This window comes from Micromys minutus, assembly GCF_963924665.1.
Source record: "Micromys minutus genome assembly, chromosome: 13".
NCBI classification, from domain to species: domain Eukaryota; kingdom Metazoa; phylum Chordata; class Mammalia; order Rodentia; family Muridae; genus Micromys; species Micromys minutus.
In genome coordinates, this window is record NC_137982.1 from 41614423 (window position 1) to 41628652 (window position 14230).

A 14230-nucleotide genomic window follows, 5' to 3' on the forward strand; every position below is an offset into this window, starting at 1 on the left:
GATAGTGTACTTGAGTGACCCCAAAAAGTCCACCAGAGAACTCCTACAGCTGATAAACAAGTTCAGCAAAGTGGCTGGATACAAAATTAACTCAAACAAATCAGTTGCCTTCCTATACTCAAAGGACAAACATGTGGAGAAAGAAATTAGGGAAAAGGTACCCTTCACAATCGTCACAAAAACTATGAAATACCTTGGTGTGACTCTAACTAAGCAAGTGAAGGGCCTGTATGACAAGAACTTCAAACCTTCAAAGAAAGAAATTGAGGAGGACCTCAGGAAATGAAAAGATCTCCCATGCTCATGGATTGGAAAAATCAACATCTTAAAAATGGCCATCCTACCAAAAGCAATCTACAGATTCAATGCAATCCCCATCAAAATTCCAACCCAGTTCTTCATGGAATTGGAAAGATCAATGTGCAATTTCATATGGAATAACAAAAGACCTAGAATAGCTAAATCCATCCTCAACAACAAGAAAAAACATCTGCGGGAATCACTATCCCTGACCTCAAGTTATATTACAAGGCAATTGTGCTGAAAACTGCATGGTACTGGTACAGAAATAGGCATGTGGATCAATGGAATAGAATAGAAGATCCAGAAATGAGCCCTCATGTATATGGTCACCTGATTTTTGACAAAGGAGCAGTAAACATTCAATGGAAAAAAAACAGCCTATTCAACAAATGGTGCTGGTCCAACTGGCACTCAGCATGCAAAAGAATGAAAATAGACCTGTTCTTATCTCCTTGTACAAAGCTCAAGTGTAAGTGGATCAAAGATCTCCACATTAAACCAGATACACTGAAACTATTAGATGAGAAAGTAGGGAAAACCTTAGAACACATAGGCACAGGAGAAAATTTCCTGAACAAAACACCAATTGTCAAAGATTAACAAATGGCACTTAATGAAATTGCAAAGTTTCTGTAAGGCTAAGGACATCGTCAAAAAAACAAAACGGCAACCAACAGAATGGGAAAAGATCTTTACCAACACCACATCAGATAGAGGCCTAATATCCAAGGTGTACAAGGAACTCAAAAAGCTGGACACCAGAGAATCAAATAACCCTATTAAAAAATGGGGTACAGAGCTAAACAAAACGTTTTCAGTTGAGGAACACTGAATGGCCGAAAAACATCTGAGGAAGTGCTCGACATCCTTAGCCATCAGGGAAATGCAAATCGAAACAACCCTGAGATTCCACCTCACACCAGTCAGATTGGCCAAGATCCAAAACTCAGATGACAGCAGATGCTGGCGAGGCTGCGGAGAAAGAGAAACACTTCTCCAATGTTGGTGGGGTTGCAAGCTAATACAATCACTCTGGAAATCTGTCTGGTGATACCTCAGAAAATTGGATTTAGTACTACCTGAAGACCCAGCTATCCCACTTCTGGGCATATACCCCAGAGACACTTTAATACACAACAAAGATATATGCACCACAATGTTCATAGCAGCTCTATTTATAATAGCCAGAAGCTGGAAGGAATCCAGATGTCCTTCAGAAGATGAATGTATACAAAAATTGTGGTACATATACACAATGGAATACTACTCAGCCACCAGAAACAATGACTTAACCAAATTCTTAAGAAAATGGCTGCATCTAGAGAATATCATCCTGATTGAGATAACCCAGTCACAAAAGAACAGACATAATATGCAGTCACTGATAGTGGGATGCTAACCCCAGAGGCTTGCACTCCCCCAGAAACAACTCACAGACTGTATGAAGTCCAAGAAATAAAGAAAACAAAACAAAACAAAAAAATATTTACAAAACAAGAAAACTTTAACTATTTCCATGTTACATTTTGTTTTACATGTACTTTAGCTCATTGTAACTATTAAGTTTTCAAGGCATACAATCAAACCTTGAAAATAATCAAGTACTGACTAAATAATATATTCATATAGTTTTTTTGTAAAAATTATTTTAAAATCTGAAAAAAAGTACTGACAAAAAATGTATAATTAAAAAAAATGTTTAAAATCTGTACATTTATCTTTGTTTTGTAAAATAAAGTTGTTTTTAAAAAAAAGAATAGTTGGGTTAACTAAGTTAGATGACCTACCTGACACAGACCTATACTATAATAAAATGATGAGTCTCTGTGTCATTATTCATCTGCTGGTAGGTCAAAAAATAACGTCCAGCTATATAAAGTGTCATCAAAATCCAAAGAAGGGGACTCTTCAGGGAAGAGAATGGGAAGAGAAAGGGAGTCCCGAGTTGATGAGGTTTAAATAATGTTTTTGTTTTTTTAATGCCCTGGTATCAAAAATGTGGTTATGAGTTCAGTAAATGAAACTTGCAATCAATCTGGAAGAAAAGCATATTAATGGCCTTTGACTTTGTCAAAGTCTCCCTCGTTTTTCAAGAGAAACTTCAGATTCTAGGAACTTAACTTCCAGGTAGCTCCCCATGAGAAGAGGTAGGCTTATCTAGTTTCTGAGAAGCTCTGGGTGGGTCTTTGAATGCATCGTTGATTGGACTTGTGAGAGAGTCCTATCTGTGTGTCCTGAGACGTCCAGCAGCATTCTAGATCCAAGCATACGCTCCTTTCTTGTTCCAAAGGTTGCAATAAAAGCTGATGATTGGATTCCACAGCAACAGCCCAGTACACCAAACACCATTTTACTTATTCCTGTTTTGACTGTCATGCAGGAGAGCCTTGTGAATTGGAAGGCAGGGTAAAGGTTCAGGAGAACTGAATTGATTTTTATCCCCTATCCCCATTCTATTTGCTTAGGTATCAGGTGCTCTGGAGGGATTTATAAAATCAGTTCCTCCCTGTCTTGTCCTTTACTTGCATGATTGGAGATAATATTTGAGAACCCAAGTTTGATTATTACAAATTATACTTGAGATGGTAAAGTGCTCGGTTAAGATTATAGGCTTCCAGACACAGATGACCCACTTCAAATCTTGAATTCTTTTATGACTCATGCATAGGATTTCAGCAAATTAACACATCTGTGCATAATTTCCTTCATCTATAATGTGGGGATTGTATCAGCACCTTTACTAAATGGCTGTTGTAAGTGTTAGATGGCATAATGTGTACAAAAGCACTCCAAGACATGCCTGGGACATTGTAAACTATATGTCTATGACAGCTATTGTAACCTGCTCATTGATTGCTAAGCATATTTATCTCTTTCTAATTCTTCATTCCAATATTCAGGAAGAAAGAGCTACATCATGTTTCAAAAACTAGCAAGAGCCACTGGAGTAATGAAACTGTTTCCTTTCTAAGACTGGGAGACAAACTCCCTGCAGGAAGCGGTTTTCTTTCCCTCCTCCACTGGTTGAGAGGTAAGATGTGGGAAGATGAGAAACATCCTCTGTTCGCAAGCCCCACAATTACTCAATAAACTGTCCAGAGGGAAAAGAATATGGAACTGCAATGATCTTTAGGAAATGTTAAAAAGATCCTCTTTGTTCTCAATGGGCCAGGTCAGTAGGCATGATTTTCAAAACAGATCATGACAAGTCAGCACATGTGCAGAGTAGAGGTCAAAACATTTGGTGGCTGTTACCATGTAGGTACCTGAAAGTCAATGCTGATAAGTCAAGGTGTGAGGGTTCTACCACATTAGATCAAATAAAAACCCCAAGTCTTCTTTGGATGAAAAGAGTCTTTAGTCTCTTGTTTATTACCATCAGTTGTGGCTGTCAAATCATGGTACATGTGACTCACAGAGGTTATTTGAGACTCAACATCTGTAAACTCAAATAATTTTTATTAAAGTAACCCAGAATTGCTCCTATCTAAAGGCAATGCAGGGATAAAGAGTGGAGCAGAGACTGAAGAAAAGACCATCTAGAAACTGCCCCACTTTGGGATTCATTCCACATAGAGACACAAAACCTGGACACTATTGCTGATGCTAAGAAGTGCTTGCTGACAGGAGCCTAATATAGCTGTCTCCTGAGATGCTCTTCAAGAGCCTGACTAATACATATGTGGATGCCGATCGCCTGACTGAGCACAAGGACTTCAGTTGAAGAATTAGAGGACGGACTGAAGGAGCTGAAGGGGTTTGCAACTCCATAGGAAGAACAATGATATCAATCAGCCAGATCCCCCCAAGCTCCCAGGGACTAACCACTAACCAAAGAGTATATATACATGGAAGGAACCCATGTCTCCAATGGCACATGTAGCAGACGATTCCCTTATCTGACATCAATGGGAGAGGAGACCCTTGGTTCTGTGAAGGCTCAATGCCCCAGTGTAGGGAAATGCTAAGGCTGAGTGGAATGCTAGGTTGGTATGGCAGGAGTGGAAAGGTGGGTGGGGAGTACCCTCATGGAAGCAGAGGAAGGAGGATGGGATAGGGGTTGCAGAAGAAAAACCAGAAAGGGGAGAGCATTTGTAATGTAAATAAATAAAATAACCAATAAAAAAAACATATGTAGTACTTTTATGATCAGCAGAATTTATTACAATTGAATTTTAAGTGAAATTATTTGAGAGGGACTCGCCTTAATTTTCTAAAATCAATAGAGTAAATGTTTTTATTCCATAGAGTTTGTACTTATGATATATAATTCGTGTCTGCCAATATCATATACATGTACAGATCACACTTCATCAGTCATGTGACCAACATTGACAGAGATTTGCCATGCATACTGGAATTATATTCACAGCATTTTGTTCTGGTCATATCTCACACTTTTAGCATATGGTCTCATAACTAAGTGAGGAGCCTTCAATCTCACTTAGAAGAGAGAAGGAAATAATCACAGGAAATGGAGGAGGGACCTGGGTGCAAGAAGGGAGGGGAAAGCAAAAGAGGGAACAGGATCAGGTATGGAGGGGGGCATGAGACAAGTCCAAAAGGCAGGAGAATGAATGGAAATAAACAACCCAGGGAGTGAAAGATGGAGGACCCTCTAGAAAGTACCAGAGACCTGGGAAGTGGGACACTCTAAGGAATGAATGAGGACTTTAGCCAAAATGCCCAACAATGGGAGAGGAAACTCATAGAGTTCACATCTCGTAGAGAGACAGGGCCTCTAGTGTAGGAACTGGGTAATTAACTCACAGTCAAAATTTCTGACCCAAATGTTCCTGTCTAAAAGAGTTTTCTGTCCATCCTTTGTCTCCTTTTCCAGTAAGTACACAGTGATTTATTCCTGTATTCTTGTTACTATTAAAAACAATAACGAACAAGTTTGAACTAAGAACCTTCAATTTAATGTACTTGATAGTCTTATATTTATTTGATTTATAATTATCTAGTAAGCATGTGTACAAATACCACTTACAATCATTTGACATAAATTATGGGCCAATTCTAGTAAGATAACGGAGGATATAGTGAAGAGCAGAAAAATATAACCCTGGCTTCATGGGCTAATGATCCTCAGCTTAAGTTCACCATCAGAAGACTGTGTCCAAATTTCACAGGTAGAAGTCCCAGTCTTTGGGCATTCCACAATTTGTATCATTCTCTTTTACTTTTGAACTGTTTATCAGGGGAGCCAGAGAGACCCCCAAAACAATAGAGTTTATTACCACCATTGCTCTTGGTTGCCTCTCAGAAACTGAAGGTAAGACCCTATTGCTGAAGACACTTTATGGTTCAGACAGAAGACTTGGAGGAATTGAGCTGTCAATGACCTGAAAGTCTCTTCCTTGAGAAATGGCTCAGGTAGTATGGGAAAGAACTATACAAGCTGTTAAGGGAGAAAAGCAATCCACAGTCCTATCCAAATGTGATGCCGATAGACAACAATGACAGTAATGCTAGATGTCCTGGAAGATTCAGTAGTGGCACGTATGTCCTGGGAGTAACCAACAGGCATCTAATCAGACTTCAGACCTGTTCAATAAGAAGAAATTTATGTCTGGTAGTATTAGCCTGTCCCACAACCTGTGGCTGACAAGGCTAGGGACCCTAGGAGAGAACTTACTGTTACCACTTCAGTAACCTAATTTCTAATGGAATTCTACATACTTATCCTGTTTATAGACATAACACCCTGAGCATACCCAATCTCTAAATACTTATCTTTACTCACACTGATAGCTGTGGCCCTCCATACTCATCAAAGAAGCTTCTTTTTTGTTGTAGACAGAAACCATTATAGAAACCAAAATTGGACAAAATTTATAAAACTGACTGGGAGTGCACTTCCCCAAGTGTTATATCTTCAACACAACACCGACACCTAAGGCTCAGGGAACATTACAGAAAAGGGACTGGAAAGATTTTAAGAGACAGAAGACCAGGATGAGACTTTTGCTGCAAGATAGCATCTTTCATGTATGATAAGGAAGCTCTACCCAGGAAATCTCAGCTATATGATTGCCTAAACAAGACATAAAAATTTTGACAATTACCATGCCAGTGTGGATGGTAGAATTCTACCAGGGTTTTCCCCTAGAAGAGCTATAGTCAATTACTGGGGATTGGGAATCTATCTTACCCAGAGGTAAGCCCCCTGCCCCCCCCAATGGACTAGCCAATCCCAAGAGGTCAGGTAATTACTTATGACAAACATTAAATGATTGCAGTCAGTTGCATTCATAAACTATGCAAATATATGTGCAATTATAATCAATGCAACTATAATTAAAAAAAAAACCCTAAAACTCCAAAAATTTGAAAAGTGGGGAGAGCTCAAGAGGAATTGGGGGAAGGAAAAGAAGGAAGTGAATTATGCAAATAGAGTGCTTAGTTTGAAACTCCAAAAAAATAAAAACAAAAACTGAAAGCAAGAAAGCTCCTAATATGTTTTAGAAGGTTTGCTAATCAAATTATAACTTCCTTCTGACTAGTGAAAGATACATCAAAGCTGTAAGTTTTGGTATAATCAGATTGTGATCTAATTAGATATGACTTATAGAGATGTAATTGGTTAAAAATTAGATTATTGCTTCGGGCTTTAATCAGTAATATTGGGTGTTCTTATTAAAATAGTAGTTTTGATTATAGACACATTTTGCAGAAGAATTCTGCAGGAAAACTAAAGCAGAGATAGGCCATCTACAAGCTAAGGAGTGCTAGATCGTGCCAACAATCCACAGGAAGCTATAAAAGGATTATAGATATGTCTCTCATTGGCCTCAGAAGAAACCAACCCTAATGCAGTTTTGATCTTGGAGTTGTTGCTTTCAGCACTGTGAGAAAATGAATTTCTGTTCTTTAAGCCATCCAGCTAGGGATATTTTATGATAAGCTTAGAAAAGCACCACCAAAAATGAAGAAGCACATTAAAGTAGCTTCACTCAATGATTGAAAAGACAGTGACTGGCAAAACGTATGGGTGACTTAAAAGATACCTTCTGATATGTTCACTTTCATGGGCCAGCTTGACTGGACCATCAAGTGCTCAGGAATCGCGTCAAACATTATTAGTTGTGCTAGCTGGGGTGGGGGGTGTGTCTCAAAGACATTAAGGTTTTCATTAGTAGACTGAATCAAACTTGTAGCTCTTTCCACTGCTTCCCTAGTGAAAGCGTTGTTGTCAGTGGCCCCTATCCAGTCAGGAAGAAGAAGTGAATAACGGAGAAATCTGATTCCCTGCCCAAAGGTTTTCATTCTGGGACATCCAGCTTCCACTATTTGTTTATTATTATAATATTATTCTATTTACTCAGTAAGTAATATTATTTACAAATTAGTATGATTTATCACATTATTCCCATTTATTCCTATACTATACTTTGATCATATTACCCCCCCATACCATATTTTTGTTTTATTTTAAATTCATTCTTTTCTCATACAATGCTCTCCTCTCTCCACTCATTTTCCTTCCTCACAACCACATCCCCTCTGTTCGGGACCCACTCTTCCTTCAGAAAAGAGCAGACTTCTCAACTGAACATGGCATAACAAGATGCAATAGGACTAGGCACAAACCTTCATATCAAGGTTGGATGAGGCAACCCAGTATGGAAAAGGGTCCCAAGAGCAATCAAATGAGTCAGAGAATCCATTCTCCCACCATTAGGATTCCCACAAACACACCATGCTAAACAAGCATAGCATGGGTGCAGATGACTTAGTACCTACCCATGCAGACTCCATATTTGCTGTTTCAGTCTCTGGGATCCCTATAAACCCTGCTTAGTTGATTTTGTGATGGTGTCCTCCTGGTGTCCTTGACCTCTCTGACTTCTACAACCCTTCATCCCCCTTTTTCACTGGGTTCTCTGAGCTCCACTTAATGTGTGGCTGTAAATCTCTGCATCTGCTCCTACCGTTTCCTACCCTCTCCTTTCTTCATCCATTTTCCTCTTGTAGCTTGTCTTTAATATTTAGCTCATCTTAGATTTTTTTGTTAAATCTTTTCACATATGGGAGAAAACATTTTATAGCTATCTTTCTGGATCTGGTTAACTTTGTTTGAAATGTGCCATCGTTTTTTTTTTTCCTTACAACTTTATTTATAAAAGAGATACATGAACAGATTTTTAAAAGCATTTTGGCATAAAACTATATGAATATATTTTTGTCAGTAGCCGATTCTTTTAGAGGTTTGATAGTATGCATTGAAATCTTACTAGTTACCATGAGCATAAAGTACATGTAGAACAGAACGTAACATGGAAACAGTCTGAGTTTTCTTGGTGTGTATAGATTAAACAATGATTTTTGAATACCAAAAATTGCCACAAGGCTATATTCTGATCTCTTGAATTATTAATGATTTAAGGTCCAGGAGTACCAGACTCTGAGAGGGTGCTATACACTTATTTTTTTTTCCCTAAAGACTGAGGCTTTCACTTTTTGCCTTTTCTTTTCTTTTTTCTTTTCTTTCCTTTTTTTTTTTTTTTTTTTTTTTTTTTTTGAGCTTCATATGGCCTGAGTTGCCATCGTTTTTTACTAAATGATATTCTATTTTTCTTTATGGTTAAGTAAAAACATCTGTGTGTGTGTGTGTGTGTGTGTGTGAGAGAGAGAGAGAGAGAGAGAGAGAGAGAGAGACAGACAGACAGACAGACAGACAGACAGAGACAGACAGAGACAGAGAGAAAGACAAAGAGAGAGACAGAGAGAGAGTTGAGTCTTGAGCCAAATGTTCTTCAGATGTCAAATATTGCATCAGCTCCTGACTTGCAGGTCTTCACTTCCTGCCTGGATCTCTAGCTTGCCAATACAGATTTTTTTTTTTTTAAGTGTTGTCAGCATTGTTGTTCTAGAAGCCAATATTTTATCATCTATGTGTTTTTTTAAGTTCTATTGGCAACATCAATCTGTGTTAAGATCAACAGGCTAGTCCTAGAGATGCCCCCTATTACTGACTTCTGGCTCCTGTGAGGCTATGAAGGTAAGCCTAACTGAGACTCCTAGCAGCTGGAGATATGGAAACTGAAGTGACCACCTCTAGCCAGGTGGGACTTCCACTGTAGGGAGGACACCAGCCCACAACAAAACCTTCCACTCAAAATGTGCCCTGCCTAAAAGATATGCAGAGATGAAGATGAACCAAAGATTGAGTGTATGGCCAACCAATGACTGCCCCAACTTGATACCCAACCACTGCTACTATTGATACTCTACTGCGTGTTAGGACAAGAGCCTGGTTAACTGTCTCCTGAGAGATTTCATCCTGCAGGGGATGGAAACGGATGCAGAAACCCACATCTGGGGTTCTCAGGAGAGTCCTGTGGAAAATTTTGAGATAGGATTGAACAAGGCTGGAGGGAGGGGCCAAGGACACCATTAAGAAGACCTACAGAGTCAACTAACCTTGGCCCATGGGGCTTCATAGAGCCTGAACTACCAACCAAAGAGTACAGTACCTAGGTGCTTAACCTAGGCCCCCTACACACTTGTAGCAGATGTGCACCTTGATTTTTCATGTGTGTCCTCTAACAATTGGAGCAGAGGCTCTGACTTTGGTACCTGCCATTGGATACCCCTTTCCTAGCTGTTTGGACTTCAGTGTACTTAGTCCTGCTTCAACTTGATATCCCAGGGCAGGGAGTACCCAAATGGGGTAGGGCTTCAACTTCTCTGAGGAGAATGGAAGGAAGTAGTTGGGGGGGATTTGTGAGGGTGTGACTGGGAGGAGAGGAGGGAGGGGGTTGCTACTGGGGTGGAAAGTAAATTAATTAATTAATTAAAAAAATAGATCAACAGGCTTTGTTGATATCAAAACCATCTGAGGATATCCCCCTACCAACTGTACTCATTTACATGTCTGTGTGTTGCTTGACTTTTTCATACAGCTCCTAGATTAAGTATAAATGGAGGAATTAGAAGTCTATTTTAAGGTTCTATTTACCTGTACTTACTTTCCTGTGAGCAATATAATGACTGACTTCTGCAAATATATTAACTGGTACCTCATTTTAAACATGGCATCAAACAAATATAATTTAGATTCAAAAGAAAATAAAACATTCTTTCTACACATCAAAATACGTCTGAATAAATCTCTCTTTATGCTTCCTCCCCCTTCTTTGAATTCATTCTGAAATCAATAACACTCAATAATACATTCTTTGAACAATACATTCTTTGGAATTAAGCCTTGAAAGTTCAGGCTAGTGTGAAAATGTTTACCATGAGTCAGCAACTAAACTTGGGTCAAGTGTAAGTGAACCAGTTCTGTCTTAAATTTAGTAAATGCAGTCCATGGCCTGGCCAACATTCGGAACTCTGGAAAATTCACAGATGACATGAAGCATTGGTGGCTGCATCCCTGAAGCCTTTGCCAATTCCTCAGCTAGCATTTATAGAAAGCCCGAGGGTCATCAGAATTGTGTTCCAGGGATAAGAATAATTAAAGCTGATTCTTTGGTCTCCTGAAAAGTGGGCAAGTGTACATTCCTAGAGGAACTTGTCTGAGTTCTAGCTTTGGCTCTCTCACAGACAATACTCAAGACATCAATCGTTGAACCTGAACAGACATGACTGGGAACAAAGTGTGTTAGATTCGTGGTTTCTGTCGGCATTCTCCTGCTTGTAATTAAAGTTTTTAAGTATTTGGATATCAGTTATTTTCAACATCCAAGAAGTGGGAGGAAGTTAAAAGTTTACTTTCCTTTAGTGTTTCTGTTTATCTGCCCTTACTGTCATTTTGTTCAATAAATATCTATAGGATATGTGTTTAGGTATTAGCCATTTGGGGAAAATTTGATTACTGACTGGAAAGAACCTGTTTTCTTCAGCCTGATGAAACTCTGTGTTGGCTGTTGAGATTGTAGAGAAGCAGCATGTCCTGGTATCAGCTATATTCATATGGGATTTCAGAGTCCCCTTGAACTGGTTTATGATAGAAAAAGATCTCTATGTGTCTTTTTTTGTCTTGTTGTCAAATCTGAAAATTGTCATATTTCATGTTCTTTGGAATTAAATGTAGGTATTTGCTCACTGGGTTCCTTGTATTTCCTAAATTTGTACATATTTGTTTCGTCTGAGGCTTGCGGTTCCTGTTACTAGTGCATTTATTGAGCACTGTGTTAGTTCTGTGTCACTATGACCAAAATATTGCAGAAACAACTTATAAAGAATGAAGCTGTTGGATTTTGCAATAGTTCCCAATTTCGAGGAAATTCAGTCTGTCATGATAGGAAATGCAGGTGAGGTTCATGCCATTGTCATGGTGAATGAAGGAACAGAGAAAGGCCAGAATCCCAGGCCAGATACGGCCTTCAAAAATGTACACAGGGCATCACTTTTGGCAAGTTTGAATACCCCAACAGTATGACCAGCTAGGTAACAAATATTCAAATCATGAGCCTGTGAGGTCATTATAGATTTAAACCAGAACAGATTTTATAACAAAAATAAAGTCGGCAACATATCTCATAAGTAGAGAGATAGGGAAAGAGAACATTGGTGCATGCACGTACATGCACACATACACATAGATATATATCAAGATATATTTGGGACACTATTCCACGGTATGACCACAAGAACAAAGTATGAGCAAAGACATGGCCTACTCAAGACTGCAGCAAGAATAGCTCATTACTTTGACCATTTACTGGAGTAGGTTTTTTGGTTTTTTTTTTTTTTTTTTTTTTTTTTTTTTGGTATTTTATGTTTTTTTGTGTGTGTTTTTAATTAATTGATTATTTTATTTATTTACATTTCAAACATTGTCCCTCTTCCTGTTCTCCCCTCTACAAATCCCCCACCCTTTTTCCTCATTTCCTTTGCTTCTAAGAGGGCACTCACCACCCAGCTACCCACTGTCAGCTTACTCCTCCAAGATCCCCCTTCTCTGGGGCAACAAGCTCCCACAAGACCAAGCATCTTTCCTCCCATTGATATCAGATATGGCAGTCCTGTATGTAGTGGGAGCCATACTATCTATGTAGTGGGAGCCATGGATCCACCCATGTATATCTGTGGCTGGTGGTTGAGTCCCTCGAAGCTCTGTAGGGTCTGGTTAGTTGATATAGTTGTTATTCCTCTGGGGTTGCAACCCCCTTCAGCTCCTTTAATCCTTCCCCTAACTCTACTATTGAGATTCCTGGTCTTAGTCCGGTGGTTGGTTTTGAGTATCAGCATCTGTATTGGTCAGATGCTCGCAGCACCTCTCAGAGGATAGACATACCAGGCTTCTGTCTCTAAGCACTTCTTGGCATCAGCAATAGTATAGGAGGTTGATGTCTGCAGATGGGATGGATCCCTAGGTGGGGCAACTCTGGATGTCCTTCCTTTCTGTCTTTGCTCCATTACTTTTTATCCTTTTGTTTCATTTAGACAGGAACAATTCTGAGTTAAATTTTTTGAGTTAGGTGGATGGCCCCATTCCTCCATTGGGAGCCCTGTCTACTTACTAGAGATGGTCTCTTTAGATTCTATCTCCATGTTGGGTATTTCAGCTAATGTCAACCCATTGGGACGTGGTTGCCTCTCACATCCCAGGCATCTGGGACTTTCTAGTGGTTCCCCCCATTTCCCACACCCCCCTCACTCTTTCTATTTCTATTCATTCTCTTGGAAGTTAGACTCCAGAAAACCAAGTAACCAAATTTAAAAATGGAATACAATGCTAAACAACAAATTTTTAACTGAGAAATATCAAGTGGATGAGAAACACCTAAAGAAATGTTCAACATCCTTAGTCCTCAGAGAAATGCAAGTCAAAACGATCCTGTGATTCCTCCTTACACTAATCAGAATGTCAAAGATCAAAACCTCAGGTGACACCATGTCACCTGAGGAGGATGGTGAGGATGTGGAGAAAGAGGAACACTCCTTCATTGTTGGTGGTATTGCAAGCTGGTAAAACCACTTTGGAAATCAATCTGGCAGTCGATAGCACTACTGGGCATATACCCAAAAGTGCTCCAACATATAACAAGGACATGTCTTCCACCATGTTCATAGCAGCATTATTTATAATATCTAGAAGCTGGAAACAACCCAGATGTCCCTAAATGGAAGAATAAATAGAGAAAATGTGGTAGATTTATACAATGAAATACTACTCAGCTACTAAAAATGATGACTTTGAAAATTTTGTAAGCAAATGAATGGAACTAGAAAATATCATCCTGAGGGAGGTAACCCAGATCCAAAAGGATATACATGGTATATACTCATTGATAAGTGGATATTAGCCCAAAAGCTCAGTACAGCAATGACACAACTCACAGATCATATGAAGTTTAACAAGAAGGAAGGCCAAAGTGTAGATGCTTCCTTCAACCCCACTTAGAAGAGAGAAAAAAATAACATGGGAGGCATAGGGAGGGAGGGACAGGGGTGGAAGAGAAGAGGGGAAAGGAAATATGGGAAGGCAGGACCAGGTAGGGGAAGAGACAGGAGAGAAGTCAATGAGTGGTCTTTATATGCTGAGTTTTCATTTTAAAAAATTGTTAAAGTTTCACTTGAGAGTTGTGGGATTACGTCACTTTATTTTTGTGATCTCATTTTTATGAAACTTATATTTTTGCATCTCTTGTCAGTGTAGAAAAGCAGTCCCTGGCAGTTAGATCGTTTCAGGAGAACACATGGAAGAAAGGGTTTCTTAAGAAGCCATCTCCCACAGCTAGGGGTTGTACTGGGGCAAGAAAAAAAGAGAGAGAGCACCCTCATTCTGTTTTCCTCTTACATAACTGTTTACAGGCTACCTAATTCAACAGCCAATGGTAAAAACCCTTAAAACAGTTACCCCCAGAGCTGAACATAAATGGAGGTTTTAAATATGTGCCTCTTACCCAGAAGCCCTTCCAAATTATGGAGCATTAGGGCTTTTGCATCCTGAACATATTCAGGCAAA